Below are 18,391 nucleotides of genomic sequence, written 5' to 3'. Positions count from 1 at the left end.
TGTGCGATATTTAACTGGAAAGTTTCCTTTTTTTTTTTTATATATATATACCGTGCATTCATTTCTGATCCATAATTATTGTCAGTTTGTAATATTACCTCATTTAAAAGCTATCTGTTCCATGGTGTTTGATTATTTTATTTCTGACTGGAGGGCGTGCCTCAAGGTTCAACGCTTGGACCACTATTTTTCTCTTTTTGTAGATGACCTGTGTGATAATCTAGAGAACTACAATGAACTGATTTTATGCTGATGATGCTGTTATTTATTGTTGTTTCCCATCGGTTGCTTTCGGTGTCTTTAAGTCCCGTTTAACTCAATTTATGCCTGGATTGAGTAGCATGAATTCAGCCTGATTTTGATACGAAAGATGTGTGGTGCGACATCATTGAAGGACACCGTTGCAGCGTCTGGGACTCCCCAACGAAAAGTCCAGCATGTCAGAACTTTTTGTGTTTCTGTCCACATAGTTTGAAATATCCCACGACGAGTTCCTTGACGTCGAACAGCATCAGACTGTGTAGCCGTGATTGACAAGTTCTTGACCCTCCCTTCCCAAACAAAACAGGAAGTCAACGTGAACGATGATTGTTTCGGGTCGCAATCGTCTCGCAACAAAAGCACGGCAAGAATTGACGGCACTTTGATTTAATTTGACAAAGTTACCATGGTGACAGAAAAAATTACCGAGAAGTCTGAGCCCAGTGTTAAATGCAGAAAAGTCAAACTTAATGCTTTGTCTTTCAATCAACCATTAAATCTTCCGAAAGAGTAGAAATTGAAATAGTCACATTATACTTGGATTTTATCATTTATTAGTGACGAAAATGGTAATTTTCCTTCATCGATAGTTGCGACATTTACAATCAATAGTTGATACATTTTTAAAAATGAGTTTAATAAAGTGTACAACCATTTTTGTAACCACTGATGCTTATAGTGGCTACAATATTAGAGTACATTAGGATTTCATAGAAAATATAAAGTTAACCACAAACTGCATTTAAATTTAAAGAGCTCCTGATTGGCCTGATGAAATACAAAATATTAATGATGTTAAATATTTTAATAATATCAAACCAAAGTTGTTGCTCCCCTGTTAAAGCAAAACAAGTGATATTTTTAGTCTATGATTTTCCTTTATTTTACTATGATTAACTATATTTCCCTCTTCACACTGTTTTTAATGTCAGTTTTTGCCTTTTGCAACCACTTTAGTGTGTTTTAGTTGTTTTGGTGCTACGGAGTCTTGTCAGTCACTATTTATAGTCTCATATAGGCAGAAAAAACAGGAATAAAAACACTGCACAGGATTATATGAAATAACAATAAAAAAACGAGGCACGCAAACGTGTTTGACTTGTGAACAAAAAGAAAAACAACTGCAATGTCAAAGGGTTAAACACTGACACGTTTCCATATATGTAATGTCGTGTCATTTTCAGATACGGCGGCAAAGCGGGGCGCTCGCACACACACACACACACACACACACACACACACACACACACACACACACGTACACATGTAAACCTTCCCCTGAACCGAGCCTCCCAGCCCTCTGCGCTCTCCACCCCTCGGCATAATTGCCTGTTAGGCAGCGGTGCATCCGAAGGTGCGTGTTTTGCTAATGGGGTCCTACGTGATGTAATGTATGCATGTATGCACGCTCTGTCACATCTGTGCGCGCTGATCAAATAAAATAAAACTTGGCTTTCCTCCAGAAGTGACACGTGTGACCCGACTGACTTCCTTAATGGAGCCGACATCCAGCCATTAACATGCCGCAGCCCCGCTCTGCCTTCGCCGTCACACAGTCAGTTGGTTTGTCGCGAGGAGGAATGTGTTGTGAGTTTAAGCGAGAGTCTGCGACTGGCTGTGTGCGCGTGTGTGTGTGTGTGTGTGTGTGTGTGTGTGTGCAGCTATTCTGTTTGTGTGCGTGCAAAGTGTGAGGATGAGGCCTGATTTAGTGGTACTGCCAATATAATGTATGCATACACCAGAAACAATCTGCTGAGGACCAGGACTTCTCTCCAGGGAGTCAATAACAAACAAATACAACACGTCACACGCGTCTGCACACTCGGCAGCATCATATTTGACTGTCGACCCGTCTGAATCCATCGAGAGGCACGGTAATCCTGCAGACTGCTGCAGCTTTTTATAGCTGCAGGGAATCCCAGGAGATCTGGATCTCACCTCCACAATGTACTGTAAACTGTTTGTGTTAAAGTACAGAGCTGGAAGTGTGTGTGTGTGTGTGTGGGGGGGGGGGGGGGGATGCCAAAGCTACACACTCAGCAGCCAGCAAGCAAGCTATTTGGTAACTAATGTATGTTTTCTCTTTTTTAATAAATGTTGGAATCGATATGAAAATGATCCGTACACCAAGTGAGGTTTAGTGTGTGCATGTGACCGTGTGTAAAAATTACAACAACAAAAAACAAACAAACAGGAGGTTGACTCTGTAATGTCACGCCAACACGCGCACTTACAGCTGAAGCACTTTTTACTCCCCTGAGAGTAAAAAACGAACGACCTCGGGGAGGTAGAAGAAGAAGAAGAAGAAGAAGAAGAAGAAGAAGAAGAAGAAGATGAAGAGCGTACAGTAACTCCTCCCGGTGGATGTGCAGCAGGTTAAGAGACGAGGACCCGAGGAGACAGATCCAAACAAACTAGTTGAAGACCGATAATTAAAAGGGAAAAAAAAAAAAGATGAAGTGGGTGCAGGCAGACAGACAGACAGACAGACGGGGTGGGAATCAGAGGGATGGATTTGAAAGGGGATCGACTGGAGGGGTTGAAGAGGGGGAGGAGAGACAGACAGAGACAGGGTGGAGGGGTGGGGGGAGGGAGGGAGGGAGGGAGGGATGGATGAGAAGATGAAAGATTAAGTAGCATGGAGGAATGTTAAGTGTAGCTTAAGAGTGTGTACAGAACCGAGGATTTATGGGCAGCACACGCTCAGGGCAAAATAGTTTCAGAATTATTAAACGACTTCAATTAAAGTAATATAAGGGGAGAGAGGCAGTGTGGGTGGGTGGGGGAGGGGAGGAGGAGGAGGAGGAGTCGGGGGGCCTCACACACCCCCATCATCTTTGATTTATGAATACACTGTCTTCCTCTTTTCTCCCTCCTGACGCGCGTCCGTCATGTTACTGAGCCTGTTCGAACGAGAAAACAAGTCTAAATCCACGTCTCATGAACGTGAAGAAGACCTTGAAAGGAGTCCTTCATACGCCTTCACACGCTCGGCCCGTCGTAGCCGATCGACGGGCGACAAATCCGCAAATGTCGCTGCAAAAAAGCTACAGACTTCACACGTCATCTTCAAACCCGACAGCAGAGGAGATCTAAACAATCAGGACCGTTTCAAGATGGACACCAAAGATTAGTGTCACACTTTCCGTGTCTGACCAAATATGGAATACGGTCACAAATCTACCCTTCTGTCCTTTCTGTTGCTGAATAATGCACAGAAAAGTGAAGTTGACCTTTGACCTTTTGGCTATAAAATATCACAATTTCCCCATTCTGCCCTATGAGACAATTTTGAGAAATTAATGATTGAGTTATGGCTACAAAAATGTTTCGTTAGGTCGCTTTGACCAGCAAAATCTCTTCACTTCGTCCCCGAGTCCGAGTGAATGTTTGTGCCAAATTTGAAGAAAGTCCCTCGGGGCGTTCCTGAGAGATTTTCTTTACAAGGACGGGACAGACGTGAGGTTACGTGTGACCTTTGACGCCAAACATTTAATCCGTTTTAAACAATCCTCCTGTCCAAGTGAACATTTGGGCCAAATTGGAAAAAGTTCTTCGAAGGGGCTCTTGAGGTTATGTGTTCGCGAGAATCCCAAAAATGGACGTGAGGTACGTGAGGTCACAAGCGACCTTGGATTACCAAAATATATTCAATTAATCCCTAAATCCAAGTAAAAGTTTGTGCCAAATAAAATAAAATTAAAAAAAAAAACCTTCAGGGCGTTCCTGGGAGATTGTGTTTAGGATGGGACAGACGTGGGGTCACAGTGACATTGATCTTTGACGCCCAACTTCTAATCAGTTAATTCTTCTGTCCAAGTGAACATTTGTGCCAAATTGGAAGAAATTCTCTGAAAGCGTTTCTTGAGATTATGCGTTTAAAAGAATACAGACAGATGGATGGGACCGACATGGAGGCCACAGAGACTTTTAACCAGCAAAATCTGATCAATTTATCCTCGAGTCCAAATTAACATTTGGGCCAAATTCAAAGAAATGGCCTAAAGGTGTTCTTGAGATGTCGCATTCATGAGATCGCAGATGGGTGTGAGGAACGTGAGGTCACAGTGACCTTTGATCAACAAAATGTCATCAGGTCATCCCTGAGTCCAAGTGAAGGTTTGTGCCAAATTGGAAGAAATTCCTGAGTATTATAAGTCTTGAATATTGTTCGCGATGAACAGATGTGAAACCTAAAGCCTCTGATATTCTCAAAGACTTGAATACAAGACGTCTTCTACATCAGTAGAAGTCCCGAGTTTTTACAACGCAGGACTCCCATCACTGTTTCTAAAATGATTTTACCTACAGCTAATATCCTCTTAAAACCAGCTGCATTACAGAGCTTCACGTTTGTATTTTGTTGGTCTTAGCCCACCTCAGACCGCTGGTGAAATCTTCTCTGGACCCGCTGCAATTTGCGTACCAGCCTCATGTGGGAGTGGACGACGCCATCATCTACCTGCTGCAACGAGCTCAGTCTCACCTGGATGGAACCGGTGACTCTGTGAGAATCACTTTCTTTGATTTCGCCAGTGCATTTAACACCATCCATCCACTGCTGCTGAGTGAGAAGCTGCGGGCGGTGGGGGTGGACACGTCCACCGTCTCCTGGGTAACTGACTATCTGACAGGCAGACCACAGTTTGTCCGTCTGGGCAGTGTGCTGTCTGATATGGTGGTCAGTGGTACTGGAGCTCCACAGGGAACTGTTCTGTCCCCCTTCCTGTTCACCTTATACACCACTGACTTCCAGCACAACTCAGAGTCCGGCCATCTGCAGAAGTTCTCTGATGACTCTGCAGTGGTCGGGTGTATAAGGGATGGACGGGAGGACAAGTATGTGTGCAGCAAGATGTTGGAGATGTTCTACCAGTCTGTTGTGGCCAGTGCATTGTACTTCACTGTGGTCTGCTGGGGGAGGAGGGGAGGGGGCAGCATTGGAGCCGGCGACACCAACAGACTTAACAAACTGGTTAAGAAGGCCGGCTCCATCATTGGCTGCAAACTGGACAGCCTGGAAAAAGTGGTGGAGAGGAGGACGCTGAACAAACTATTATCCATATTGGATAATCCAGACCAGCCTCTCCACCACCTGCTGCAGGGACAGAGGAGCACTTTCTCCAAAAGACTCCTCCAGCTCCGCTGTCACAAGGACTGATACAGGAGATCATTCCTGCCCACTGCAATAAGACTGTACAATAACTCACCTCTGGAAAAATCCATCACACAACAATAACACTGTTGTCTGTGTTTCTTGGTTGTTTAAATATACATATATATACTGTACTGTATATACTGTGCATTTTTATATTTAATAGTTTTTACTGTTATTTTATTGCTTTCCTGTATCTATAAATGCTGCTGTAGCGAAAAAAAATTCCCCTTGGGGATTAATAAAGTAACTACCTACCTACCTACCTACCTATTTCTGTACCATTATTTAAAGCACAACAGCCAGCCGATAGTTTACAGTACGGGTCATTAAAAGGCTCACGCAGCTGCAGCTCTCGAAGAGAACCGGTACTAATTTGTGTTCGCGTTTTTGTTTTGTTTTTTTAATCCACTCCGGAGCACAAATTTGATAATTGCTCCCGAGTACTAAGTATTACTAAGTAACTGCAGATCCTCCGAAGATTTAAAAGTACCCTGAAATCTGCCCTGAATCCGAACAGATGTCTGGATGAGACTGAAAGGATTCCTCGCAACAAGTGAGGGGTGGAGAGTCTAAATTTTTAATTTTTTTTAAAAAGCCAGACATCTGCATCACCCGCGCTTGTAAAAGTGTCATGAAAGGCGATACGTCCGCGAATACTCCCCGCGGGATTCTTAACAGCGGTGGTTTTTTTTTTTTAGAGCCTGGGATTTGTACCGTTGTCACCGGCTCTCCGGGCGCCCGACAACGCTGCGTCCCCCCCCCCCCCCTGGGCTTCCGCTGGATGTAATTGCGAGTTCGAGCTGGGTTAAAGCTCTCATTTGCGCACGTTTCGCCGAGCCGCCGCAAACCGCCGACCAGTGTTTTTTAAAATTTATTTATTTGATCTTTTTCGTGCACGCGTACGCGTTTTGCAATTTGTTTGCCTTTTCTGCCGGATGGGGAGAAAGGGGGGGGGGGGTATACCAACGAGCGTCACGCTCCTGTTTTTAAGGGCCGTCACTCGCAGGGTTACGGGGCGAAGGTTACCAGCCCCGGGACCTCCGGGAGCCAGCTGGGCCGAGCCCGTCGGGCTCCTCGTGAAGAACCCGTACGGAGAGCGGCGAGACGGGACACGCCGGCGAATGTCAGACAGCAGAATTATGAAGCTGAAGGAAGAAGAATTTTTTTTTTTTTTCTTCTTCTTTTCTTCCCACAGTTGGCAGATTTCCTTCTTTCATGTGACGCGGAAATATTAACAGCTCCTAAAAAAAAAATACTGACATTTCCATTTCTGTCTGTTCAGCTGAACGAATTTGCATATTTCATAAACGTCTCTAATCCCCGTCTATATGTGAGGACATATATCTTCCGCGCTGTACACTTTGCGATGCCCTGTTCCTCCCAGACTTCCCCGTCAGCCCGCCGCCAGGCCAGTCCAGCGCTCCTTGCCAATGGCTCGTCCACAACGCGACCTCCACTGGCGAGGGCCAGAGCGTCGGGGAACAATGTCGGCCGGCCGATCAAAACGCTTCTGGGGGAATGCCACCGAGGCCAAGTGGTATCGTCGGTGTCTCGGTCCCAGCTGGGATCAAACGGTGGGGGGGGGGGGGGGGGGGGGGGGGGGGGGCGACGGGAGAGGCCTGATAGCCGAGATAAAGCGGCCAAGTGCGGGGCTGGCGCGTGAAACGTAATGACACGGTGTTTAGAGATTCAATTTTCTCTATATTGGCATGAATAACAGCCATGAAAAAGTGGTATGGGCTAATCTATCGCTGATAATTTCCGATTTATATCCGGCGGGATATTACTGCCACGGTCGATTACCGCAGACGGGGGCGACTGACAAGAACGCGCGGGGCAGAAGGATTCGAATGAAGTCTAACTGGTGTTAAATGCCGTGTTTCTTTGGCGCGTCACGTGATCCGATTGCAAAATAAAAAGAGAAATTTGGGCGGCCTCGTGTTCCATTGATGGAAAATTTGCTTCGTCCGCTGTCCCATTTGAACTTTACTGAATCTAACGATAGAAAAAAAAAAAAAATGCTTTAAAAAAAGGCAGAAATTAGATTTTAGATTCTTACAGCCCCGAGTGTCTTTTTCTAGTGTCACAGGTGTCATTTTTTTTCTTCTCCGGAGCCGACGTTGTTTAAATTAAAAAAAAAATGTCCTCGCGCCCTTCAGAGGGCCTTGTTGCTCTTAAAATCAGGTGCATTGTTTGGTGCATTGCTGTCTTGAGGCAGCCGACAGCGACTGAGCAACAAAAACCTGGTCTTGAAGTCACTGCTGCAGTATTTTAGTTATTTAAAGGGAACATTTCTGCATTCCGTTCATTTTTTCTTCCCTCTGTCGGAGGTTTTTCTTCCTGTTAAAAGGGAGTTTTTTTTTTTTTTTTGCCTCCCAGCTTACGTGGGAAGTGTTGAATTGTTAAATTCCCTTTGTGCAACGGCGTAAAGTTCTGTTCTACCGCGTCAAGTGCCCCGAAATGACCGGTTGTGTTGTGATTTGGCGCTTTATGAATACAAAAAATACAATTGAAATGATTGAGACGGTAACGTGCACGGCGCGCCTACGGCCCGCGGACGCAGAGGGGCACGCAGCAGATCATAAAGGATTTAAGAGTACAAAGACCGAACTTGAAAGATTATTATCGTGAACGTCGGTCGGCAAACCCGCCGTCACATTCGCAATCCAGCGGGGTGCAAAAACACCTGCTGTTAAAGGGAGATGACGCCTTGAACGCCCTTCTAATAGACTTGAGTTCAACCCCGTTTTGAACCGCGCATCTCACGTTGCGCTCAGATTATCATACTGCATATCAGACGTTACATTAAACTCGCGGAGGTGGATCGGAGCGCCGTCTAAATGCCAGTTTAGGTCGTTAAAATAGAGCAACGAAGAACCGCAGACTCTGAACAGCGGGGGGGGGGGGGGGGGGGGGGGTTCCGGATTATTTATTATTCATGAAAAGAGACTCTGTTTACTTGTTTGATGTTTTTTCTTTCGTCTCGATAATGGCAATCTGCAGCAGCACCATTCGTCCTCGCACGCCTTTTTCTGTTTTGTTTTTTTTCACGCAAAACCGCTTCTCTATTATCCCGAGGCCCCGCCTCCACTCCCCCCCCTCCTCAAACAGCACCGAATCGTCCGCCGACATGCCTTTGGCCAACGGACAAATTCCCTCTGAAAGGCTTCCGCCGCAGCGCGCACACATGAAGGGAGTCTTTACATGAATCCATCATCTGGCGGGAGCCCAGACGTTTTCTTTTGTACAGGAGGATATGACATCATCGGGTCCCCTTTTTTTTTGGTTTTTTTTTGTTTGTTTGTCTCGGTGACCTGTGGCGCTTCTATATCCCACAACATTCAAGTGAGGATTTATAAGTTTACATAAAAATCTCACGTTTTTTTTTATTTTTTTTTTTTAATTTTAACTAGCCTCTCCCCTCCCACTGTCACGGGGCAAACACATAATCCTCACCCAAACATTTGAACTTCTGCTTCAGAGGGAAGGAGCGGCACCGCAGCGGCCTGTCGTGTTTTATTAGTGTGTCAAAACTCGTATTGATTGAGAGAAGTGATTGAAAGCGCCGCCTCGGCAAGTAAAAGACAAATTGGAGCGGACTGTGTGTGTGTGTGTGTGCGTGCGCGAAAAGTGAACGACAGTTTTGTGGGGTTTTTTTTCCAGTGCGTATAAGGTACTAGTGAATGAGTCCAAAAAAATGTGTACATCAGAAAAAATAATAATAAAAGGCTGCAAAACAAATCGCAGTGAGAAATGTGTCCCCGGGACCAAGCCATACTTCTTTATTTATAGTCCGCCGAGTGACATTTTCACAACGCTGCCACCGACCATGAAATTTTCCTTCCATATTTTGCCAAGAAACCGTTAGTTGCAGAGACAGGAGGGAGGTCGGAGCGGGAGGGAGTTGATTGATTACTGCTGAAAGTGCAGGGGAACACAGATATTTGTCCGCAAAGGGCTTTGCTGCTATTTAAAAAAAAGAAAGAAATATATATCTATATATTTTTTTGCAGGTGCTCCGCCGGGCCGTCGTTGGCGGTGATGCGCTTTAACGAGGGGGGATGAGGGGGGGGGGGGGGATCAACCGGAGGAAAAACACAAAGAGGAAGTGGAGCGAACCTCCGCGAGACAACTTCACCGATCCCGACAGGTTACGGGAGGAAGTCATAAAAATACTTTCTACCAATCGATCTCCGCAGCCGTTTGTCTTTTTCCTTCTTCTCAGTCCGTCTGGGTTCGACGGCGAATAAATGAAGACGAGGAACGTTTTCCGCGCCACGTTTCAGATGAACGGTGTTTCCGACTCGACGGGAAGTAGCCAAAAGTCCGCTGAGATGGCGCCACGGGCTTAATTTGCATACGAGTGACATCATGACGTACCATCCGAGGGAACTCCCGTCTCCAAAAAAGTCGGCGTATTTTGACAAAATATAACAACGTGAGTTCAATCTGACCTCTGTTATTATTGATTTAAAACGGAGACAAAGCGGGAGTTTTTATTTATAGTTCACAGTTGTAAAATGTCCACAGCACCAAAACGAAGGACTTTCATCTGTCTTGACGTCGTGGCGACGTCAAGCGACCCAAAGTGGGCAGTGGTGCCGCGAAGAAAAAAAAAAAAACGTGAGTTGCAACTGAATGACGGAGGCAAACTGCTGGTTCTGATCCTGGACCGCGCGGCGAGAACCGCTGGACTGACGCGCTCGTGCATTTCCCTTCGTCTCTGCGCTCCTCATCGCCGTTTTAAATCAAAAACTTCAACCCCAGCGAGCCGCCTTCCTCCCTCCCGCCCGAGATTCCTCCTCGCTCGACCTCGTGACGATAATTAGAGCCAATTAAAGCCAGTGAGTGGCATTTTAATTGCGGCCCCCCTCCCTCCCTCCTCTCTCCCCGCCCACACACACACACACACACACACACACACACACACACACACACATTCGTTACACTCCTTTTTTCGCCTGCTCGGCTGCCAAATATTGCTCTTGTCTGCCGTCCCCTACTGCAACTAATGCGTGTTTAATTAAAGTTTTTCTTTCCACAGAAGCCCTCCTCTGGCTTCTGCCCTACGAGTTCGGGCGAGCGAGCGCAGGTGTCGAGAGCGCCCGGCGACGAACCGACGGTGAGTCAGCGCGCAGATATCCGTGGCATCCAGTTAACTGCGACTGCAAACAAGTGGCGGACCACAAAAGCATGTCGATCGCTTTGGTGTTTATATCGCGTTACACACCCAGAAGCACCTTTTTTTTTTTCTTCTTCTTCTTCTTCTTCTTCTTCTGAAGGAACAACAACAAAAAAAAGTTGAATAATCGTTAAACGTCTCCGAAAGCAGCGCGGCGAGCGAGGAATGCGTCGCCCCGAGCCCCAGCAGCCGCTTCGTCACGGCGATCGGGTCTCCGGGCGGGTTTATCTCGGTGGATGCGAGGCGTCGCGGAAACAGATGTCATCCGCCGAGCTCGTCGTAAATCTCAGGGTCCGGGAGGGTCCTTCGGTGATTTTTTTTTTTTTTAACGGCCGCGATTCGGTTCACGCGGTTGTGCGCCAGTCGGAGCGGACGGCCGGCTCCGCCGGCGGACGGCTTTATAATCCCAAAACATGCAACGCATTTTTTTAAGTTTTAATATTTTTTTTTTTTTTGGGGGGGGGGGGGGAGTTCAGCGCTGTTGATTTATCACTGAAGTATGCTAATAAATAAACGGACAGAGCTGGAGACACCCGAGTGTCTGAAGCAGGAGTGCGTGGAGGAGTTTGGCGCTCGTGCACGCACACGCATGCACACGCGCGCGCATGCACACACACACACGCGCAACCAACACGCACAAGATCAGGCTGTTCGCCAAGTTTATAAAAAAAAAAAAACAGCTGCCTCTTCGGTATTTTTTTCCACTGGAGCCACACTGGCAGAGGAAAGTCAACGGGAGCCGAGACCAAAAAAAAAATAAAAAGAAAAGGGCAGGTTTGGGTGAATATTTTGGAAACACATCGAACACGCTACCTGAAACCACAGCGGGTTTGGTTTAACGTCAAACATAAATCCATCCCAAGGAAAAACTTGGGACGGGAGCTCCGCCGCTTCTCATTTTTTTTTCCCACGCTGCCTCGTTTCGATGAGAAATTGATCCGTTGGCATCGATGCTTTCATGATAGACGGCACGAAACTCTGCTGGGTTGGACGCGATCGGACGGAAGGAACTCAGGACTTTCAAAATAAAACTCAGGAGAGAAGAGTTTGCGCTCCCGACGAAGCAAAAGTCAACATGGATTTCTTTGAAGCGAACCGAAACTGGGATCTTTTCGTAACCACGTTTGTTTGTTTGTTTTTTTTGGGGGGGGGGGCCTAAACTTAACAGTCTCACGCGTTACTTTCTGATTTGGTCACGTCGCCTTGATTTCTGCGCTTCTATCGCGGGGTCAACGTCGTCGGAACGGCTTTCCTTTCCGTCCGTCGCGCGGTTATCGTCGTCATTTCCCGCTTTGCTCCGCAAGCCTTGCGGACGCAGTTAACGCAACCCCGCCGCGTTTCAGTCATTCCGAAACCATGAAAAGCTGCGGGGGGGGGGGGGTCGAAGCTCGGCGGGCCGAGGGCAAAGAAATCCGCGGACGCCTTTCTCTGAAACGGGTTGTGTTTGAAAATCGCTGGAACTTTTTTTTTTTTGTCAGAATCCGTCGGGAGCTTTTTCCGCAGTTTATCATCGCCCGAGTCAGAAAGGTCGGCGGACAACGAGACCGACGCGTTTCCGACGCGCCCTCCGTCGGATCGGCGGCGGCGGCGGGGGGTGGGGGGGGCGCCGGGGGAGAAGGACGGGAAGGTTCAGCTTGCGCGTCCGCGGGGTCCCGTTCGTCTGAGTCGCGTTGGCGACGTACGCTTCGCGGTCTCGGGAGCCCGAGCCGGTTTTCGCGAAAAGTACTTTTGCCCTTTCGGGAGCCGGTGGAGGCTCCGTTGCGCAACCACGCAGGACAAACTTCGCCACGAGATGGATCGGTCTCCGAGGAGCGGGAAATAATAGCTCGGGTTATATTAAGCAATTCAACCTTTATTTTTGCAGGAGGAGGATTTGCTGAGCGAGTCACATTTACACGGATACACTTACACCTGGGAACTCGGCGGTGCGAACACGGAGAGCCGGCCGCTGACCGAGATAACGTCTGAAGGTTGTTGCAGTTTGTTGGTGCATCGTTCGCATCGTTTCCACTCGTCTACTTTTGCATATTTGAATGATCTCACGGGACTATCCGGATGTTATTTGATTTCATCCTGTTTACAAAACCGAATTTAAAAGCTTTCGTATCTACTAAATTGATGATTTTCATGCTGAGTCTGCAGCTTCCCTCAGATTCACTGAGCTCTGCGGGGACTTTCAGCCCTTTGTTTCGCCGTCTGACTCTCAACTTTTATTTGGTTTAACTCTCATTGTGTCCCGTTCAACTCGAGACACTCAGAAAAAGAAAAAAAACAAAAAACACCGTTCACTTCCTTCATTAGCTGATAGACAAGGAAGAGGCGAGTTGGTAGAGAACAAAAACGGAGCGAAAAGACAGTAGATATCGGACTAACACGATGGATGTGTCGCAAAATGATTTTGGTGAATATCAGGAGGCACATTTGTGTTTTGTTTGTGGCTCAACATACACCTGCTTCCTGATTAGCACGTTACTTCCACATCTGGACATGTGGACGATCTCGCCAAAGCTGTCAGCCGGGTAAGAGCCTGGCTTATTGAAAGGTTTCTGCTGCCCTGAAGTGTCCAAAAAAAACAAAAATCACTTCTTTATCAAAATATCTCAATTAATCAAGCATCTGGTAAAACCCACGTCTTGGCCTTTTTTTTTTTTTTGCAGGCTGCAGCCAAAATCTGTTTCTTGTCGTTTCCAAGTTTGAATCCGGAGGATTTTTAAAAGCCTGAACAGTAAAACTTAAAAATAAATAAATAAATAAAAAAGTCACAAAATGTCATTTTTGGAAATCAGATTTGAAACCTCATTTGGAGGTTTGAAACTTCGAATTTCTACGGATGTCCGGACGCTCTGCTGGCTCAGATCGGGTTTCTTGCGTCACTCACAACCCCACATGCTGTGATGACGTCGTTTTCAGAGAGTCAGCAGAATCTACGCTGACGCTAGCAGAGATGCTCGGAGAGTGTAAGTTTTGGCGCTACCGAGGACAACGAGAACAACGGTCCGTGGACAGACGCTAAAATTAAGTGTCTGCTGGCACTTTGCTTTCCACGTTGGAAAGCCAGCGTTAAACCAGCGTCGTTACCACGGCAACCCATGCAGATAGGTTGGACGCACCAAATCGAATTGCTCTCTTGCAAATAACAGTCCAAAGAAATCCGATTTACCTGCAGACGCCTGGGGACGCGTCCTCTTATCGATGGGGTCCACCAAGGCTCGATCCCCGGTGCCCTTTTATTTACTGTTCACATGCTCTCCTTGTATTAATATAATATTAATGCTCTTTTTATTACTTTGAAGCCGTGTGTCACCAAAGAGCCTAATTTATCTGATCTGACATTTACTTTATTAACTTGTGCTTTTCTATAACTGAACCCAATGTTCTACATTTTTCTGCCATAATTATAGAAATTAATAGAAATGATGAAGATCCCTTGTGTACTCTGGGCGTGTTATCTAATAAAAAGAGGCTCATAATTCCTCGGTGGATTTTTTTTATTAAAGGTCAAACCTGCTTTTTATGTCCTCCAGACTTCACTGTTGCAGCTGTTCTTTTTTTGAACACCGCCGGTGCCTCGGCATCCATCTTTAAGTTGCCCCCCCCCTCCACCCCCCTCCCCACCGCTGCGCCGAGGAGCTCGGTGGTCCGAACCGAAGCGGCGAGTATCGTTTCCGCGGACACATAATCCATCCCACATGAGCCGAGCGACTGAACTCCGTGTGGCCTGCAGGTATGAAGTGAATTCACCGAGGTGAAACAATCAGGAAGTTAAATTCGGTTAACTCCGGGGTGAGATAAGACGGGGGCGGGGGGGGGGGGGGGGGGGGGTCATCCTGCGAGGCCCAGAAACCCCTCGCTCGTACACGCACGCCAGCTGAGCATCAAACGACCGCGGTCGGAGCCGCGCCGCGTACGATCCGGCATCTGATTTCTGATAAGGAGCTTTTCAAAGAGCGGGACGAAGGTTTGGAGACGCCGTGGAGGGGAAATAAAAGCCAGGTAATCTGACTTGCGTGGAAACAGCCGAGGTGAGACGGGTTCGGCGGAGGAGAATCTCCACGGATTTACAGCGTCGGTCTGATGGTGGAGGGGATACCGCTCCCTCGCGAGACTTCTTATGGATTCCATACCAGGGCTTTCTCCCCAGTCGGCATTCTGCCAGATTTAAAGCTCGAAGATCGGCAGCCTCAGATATTGAACAACAACAAAACGTACTGCAAAATCTGATTGACCTTCTTTATCCCAGCTCTTCTGTCTGATGTTATCTGGTAACTTCTGATCGTTGCTGCTGTTTAATAGTGTAAAACGCTTCAATTCTCCGTGCAGGTCGATCGCTCCCGACCCCTCCACGTCCACCAACAAACACTGAACCGAGAGAGACGATCGATGAGGCAAAGTTTACGGGACGAGACGCGGAGACGAGCGTCCAAAAATGTGCGTTTTTTTTTTGTTGTTTTTTTTTGACGAGCTTCTACAAGAAAAAGACTCAAAATGCAGCTGAGAACTTTCTTCACTATTTTCCATTTTCACCAACAACCAATCATTTCACCTCCTCTGCAGCCTGGTCTTCAAACTCGTGTTGCATTTAAGGACCTCGTTAAAAGGACAACGTTGATGGCGCTTAATGTTGGTAGAGGTGAGCGTCACCTATAACTGAGAACTCTCCGAGCTCCTCGAGGGATTTAAAGCCCTCAACCTTCTGCCTCGTAACTCCTCTCCATCCTTTAGCCTTTACAACCCAGTCGTCTTTAAGTTTGTCCCAAACATTTAGCTGAATTCACCGTGCGCTCGCTGCCTTGGCTGGCTGCCCGGCGCCCTCTCATTTATTTTTTATATATATATATATATATATATATATATATAAATATATTCTACAGTGGAGACACGTGTACGCCCACGTGCCCTCGGCAATATGAATAATGAGAACATGTACTCGGGAAGAAGAAGGAGGATGAAATAAAGATGACCTCCCGGCGGTTCCGAGGCTGCAACGTGTTCCTGCAGAACATACTGCTCTGTACATTCAGTCGACCCTCTTCGTCCTCTTCGTCCTCTTCTTCCTCTAACGGCCGACTGACCGCGACGCAACATTCTGGTTTTACTCGTAGGAACGGTGTCGTCGATGTTTGTGCCGTTCGGCGATTACAGATTTAAAAAGTAAGACGAACACGAGCTGAGAAACTACAAGGTCTTCAACGGAAGGATTGACAGGCCTCGAAAACAAACAAAAAAACATTTAACGCGGAGATAAGAGCGGAATATAAAAACAACATCCAAAAGGCTGCATCGGGAGTAATTAATCAGACCACACAAACACATACACACACACACACACGTGCGCGAGACAAACCCTGTTTAAACAGGCGGTAACGCGAGCCGCCGTCGGCCTCTTCTTTGTTGCCGTGCCAACGTGGATGCAGGGATCTCCGTCCCCATAATCAGCAGGCCGAGGCTTTGAGGTTGCACATAATGGAGGACCTTCTCTCGATGAGCTGCAATCAGCGGTTACGTGTGTGTTTATTTTTTGCGACGGCGAGACAAAATATAATACTTTTGGTCTCGTCTCCGCTCCGGCTGCTGATTGAAAGAATCCCCCCCTCCCCCCCCCACACCCCCACCGAAGGATCCCTGCCATGAATCCGATATCCTCCGTTTAATTGGTGTTTCTGGATTGTACCAAAAAAGTCGAACGTAGGTGCTTCGACCGCGTCATCAGACAGGCAGGACTCATCCTCCAGAAATAATGTCCGGAAGCTCCGCAGCCGCCGCGCGCTCTGTGCTGAGTAAACAGTCGCGGTTTTCCCCCGCCGGCCGCAGGAGCAATGGCGGTCCGCCATCTTTGTTTTGTTCTGTAAGCTTCGTGCTATTACGAGGGAGCCGAGCGGCAAACAGCTCGGCTTCCTCTGACGGGCCGAGAGAATCCAATCTGATCTTACTGACGACGTGCGGTGAGGATTGCGTCTTTCGAATGAGCATTTTGCCACACGGTTGCCCGTTTTGCGTGTTTGCCTGAATGCAACATTGAGCGTTTCTACTTCAACGTGCAAAATACCGGGAGAGGAAATGTCAATAGATGAATTGAGCACCTGTAATGATATTTACTAAATCTGACAGCAGAAACAGGAGAAGTGATATTTTATTTGCCCACTTTTTATTATCTAGCCAATTTATTTTCGCCTAATATCGCCGCCGTCTTTCCTTTATTATACCTAACGGATCTTTTTGTTTTTCCCACGTTGACTTTCTTGCTGATAATTCCCCATAAAGCGTTTTGTTCTTGTAGTTTTATTTCATTTCAATGGGATCAAATTACCTTTTCCTTCATGTGTGAAATCACTTTAAGTCACGCAAACACCTCATTTAAATACATCCATTTGCACTTGATGTCTTGCGCAAAAAAAACAAAAAAAACAGGTGCGAAATAAAACATGCAAACTTTTGGAATAAACGAGCACTGTGGTCGCCTTTTTCTTTGAGATCCCGGTTAAATCTGAGCGTTTTCAGTCACCCTGCAGCCTCGTCCCCTTTTAAAAACCGACATGCGAGTGTTGTTCGCTGCAGGGGGAAGACGCACAACATCCCCACGTTCTGCCAGGTCGAGTGTGTGTGTGTGAGGGGGAGGGAGGGGGGGGATGAATGAATGAATGAATGAATGGGAATCGTGTGTCTCTGTGCTGTGTACTTAAGGGAACACCACCCTAACCCCGACACAAATGTTTGATATCCCCGGTCACAGACGGATAAATACGCCGACAAGGCAAATCTGTTTGGAGGGATGGAGGAGGCAGATAACGAGGAGGGAAGAAGGAAAAACACGACGGGGCCGACCGCCGTCCGCATAAACAGTCGGATAATGACTGGAGCGGCTTGTTGGATCCACGTGGGCCGTGTTGTGAGGATGGGGGAGATGTTAAGAGGAGATGAAATTGTCCTTGACAGTCGCTCAACAATTTGCTGGAACTTTTTTTTTTTTTTTCTTTCTTTTTTTTTTTTTTTAGTGCATTTTATTACCAGCCTTTTTTTTCATCCCCGCTTTCTCTTTTCTACTTTTAATCTTCGCTCTAACACCTCCGCTCACCCGAGTTGTGTTTTTGCACATCCAGTCTCCCAACAGTCCTCTCCAACGCCGCCGCTGCTCTGACATCAGAAATGCTTTCCCGGTTCGTTTTTTTTCTCACCCTGTACCCACTCCTTTTTATTTTATTCATCCACCTCTCACCTTCTCTTTCATCATACACTTTTCATGAGCTGAGAATCTTCCAGGTTCCAGAAAATTGATGCGTTCACATATTTTTGTGAACTTCATAATGGTGCTGTTTTTTTTTTTTTCCTTCACACTTTGATGCAATTTGTGTCCAAATGTGCACCTACGTAAAGTCTATATCTGTCAGAAAAAGTCCAATTAGAACTCGCTGACATCATCTATATCTGTATAACTTATCTGGATGAGAAAAAAAACCCGAATGTTTATGTAAGGTGTAAATGGGATTGGATTCAACAGATATTTGAAGGTGGATCTCAGCAGCAGTAAATGCAATCAGTACGAGCACGACCACGTTTGAAAGAAGAAAAACTAAACATTAGCAGCATTAGTTGATAGGTCGCCCAAATCCACCAATTCCTACAAACTCAAGCCCGACAGAAGCTACGGATACCAGCAGGAGCTTTAAATCGGCAACTGCTTCCATTGACCTTGGATACACCAGGATCGGTTGTAAATACATAAACGGATTTGGATTGGAAGCAAATGGAAATGTGACCCGTTGGTTTGAAGCCTCCAGTCTGACATTTTGGTC

At 46.7% G+C, this 18,391-nt stretch overlaps 1 long non-coding RNA gene across 1 annotated transcript in view; it reads left to right on the top strand.

The window, feature by feature from the left end:
* LOC138201164 (uncharacterized) overlaps positions 1-18,391 on the top strand; it is a 327,497-nt gene that overhangs the window by 259,461 nt on the left and 49,645 nt on the right. The gene's annotated exons all lie outside the window — the stretch shown is intronic.

This window comes from Embiotoca jacksoni, unplaced genomic scaffold (assembly GCF_022577435.1).
Source record: "Embiotoca jacksoni isolate LCO1_2020_lvr unplaced genomic scaffold, fEmbJac1.0.p SCAF_2, whole genome shotgun sequence".
Taxonomy (NCBI): domain Eukaryota; kingdom Metazoa; phylum Chordata; class Actinopteri; family Embiotocidae; genus Embiotoca; species Embiotoca jacksoni.
The sequence above is the reverse complement of the archived record's forward strand: the minus strand, read 5'-3'. Positions and strand labels throughout refer to the sequence as shown.